Source organism: Poecilia latipinna, unplaced genomic scaffold (genome assembly GCF_001443285.1).
Source record: "Poecilia latipinna isolate Pla-1442-1.1 unplaced genomic scaffold, P_latipinna-1.0 Scaffold5892, whole genome shotgun sequence".
Classification (NCBI taxonomy): Eukaryota; Metazoa; Chordata; class Actinopteri; order Cyprinodontiformes; family Poeciliidae; genus Poecilia; species Poecilia latipinna.
In genome coordinates, this window is record NW_015118508.1 from 1 (window position 1) to 1772 (window position 1772).

General features: G+C 44.9%; 1 long non-coding RNA gene across 1 annotated transcript; it reads right to left on the bottom strand.

Moving 5' to 3' along the window:
• Window positions 1-311: 311 nt before the first annotated feature.
• Window positions 312-878, bottom strand: LOC106943769 (uncharacterized). Its single transcript, XR_001424008.1, has 2 exons — window positions 561-878; window positions 312-515 (listed from the first exon to the last, which is right to left on the bottom strand). It is a non-coding gene; the product is annotated as an uncharacterized LOC106943769 (long non-coding RNA).
• Between the last annotated feature and the right edge of the window lie 894 nt (window positions 879-1772).

Below are 1772 nucleotides of genomic sequence, written 5' to 3' on the forward strand. Positions count from 1 at the left end.
CAAAGAAACCAGGACGGTTTTTACCGCGACCGAACAGAAATGAGCAAAGACTTCCTGAGGACCGGAGACGTCAGCCTGACCCTGAGGAACCCCAGAGACGGAGACGGTGGACGCTACGTCTGCACCGTCCACAGAGACCAGGACGTTCTGAGACACACTGTGGTTCTGAAACATGTAAAGAAAGGTCAGAGCATCAGGTCAGAGCTGCTGATAAAGGTCAAAGGTCAGAGTGAGGTCAATGTTTCTCTGTTTTTCCACAGAACCGTTTCCATCCTGGGCCACAGCTCTGCTGGTTCTGCTGGTTCTGGTTCTCATCGTCTGTGCGGGTCTTTTATATCATTTTGAAGGTTATTTCCTGCCAGGTGAGTCTCTGAATGTTCCTGACCCAGAATGCTGTTAGTGATCATGTGACCTGTCCAGGGGGTCAGAGGTCAACGGTTCCTCTAGTCATCAGTTCAGATCAAATGCAGCGAAGTTATAAACCAGAACCAGCAGCGTCTCTCTGCTCTCTGGACCTTTAACCAGAACCAGAACCAGCAGCGTCTCTCTGCTCTCTGGACCTTTTCATCGATCAGCTAGCCAATAGGAGCCAGCGTCGATCAGATAGCCAATCAGTCCCAGCAATAAGCTAGCCAAACAGAACCAGCATTAATCAGCTAGCAAATCAGCCACCATGAATCAGCTAGCCAATCAGAGAGAGCATTAATTGGCTAGCTAATCAGAACCAGCATGAATCGGATAGCCAGTCAGAGCCAGCATGAATCGGATAGCCAATCAGAGCCAGCATTAATCAGACAGCCAATCAGAGCTAGAATTAATCAGCTAGCAAATCAGAGCCAGCATTAATTGGCTAGCTAATCAGAACCAGCATGAATCGGATAGCCCAGGGGTGTCAAACTCCAGTCCTCAAGGGCCGCTGTCCTGCAACTTCTAGATGTGCCTCTGCTGCACCACACCTGAAAAGAATAATTAGGTCATTAGCAAGGCTCAGGAGAACTGATCTACACAGGGAGGAGGTAATTAAGCCATTTCATTCCACTGTTTTTTACCTGTGGCACATCTAAACACTGCAGGACAGCGGCCCTTGAGGACTGGAGTTTGACACCCCTGGGATAGCCAATCAGAGCCAGCATGAATCGGATAGCCAATCAGAGCCAGCATTAATTAGCTAGCCAATCAGAGCCAGCATTAATCAGCTACTCAATCAGATCCAACATTAATCAGCTAGCCAATCAGAGGGAGCCTTAATCAGCTAGCCAGTCAGAAAAAAGAATTAATCAGCTACCAATCAGAGCGAACATTAATCAGCCAGCTCATGAGAAAAAGCATTAATCAGGTAGCCAATCAGAAAAAAGAATTAATCAGTTAGACAATCAGAGCGAGCATTAATCAGCTAGCTCATCAGAAAAAGCATTAATTAGCTAGCCAATCAGTGCCAGCAATAAGCTAGCCAAACAGAACCAGCATTAATTAGCTAGCCAATCAAAAAAAAAACATTAATCAGCTAGCTCATCAGAAAAATTATTAATCAGCTAGCCAATCATTGCCAGCAATTAGCTAGCCAAACAGAACCAGCATTAATCAGCTAGCCAATCAGAACAAAGAATTTATTAGCTAGCCAATCGGAGAGAGCATTAAACAGCTAGCTCATCAGAAAAAACATTAATCAGCTAGCCAATCAGATAAAATAATTTATCAGCTAGCCAAACAGAACCAGCATTAATTAGCTAGCCAATCAAAAAAAAAAAAACATTAATCAGCTTTCTCATCAG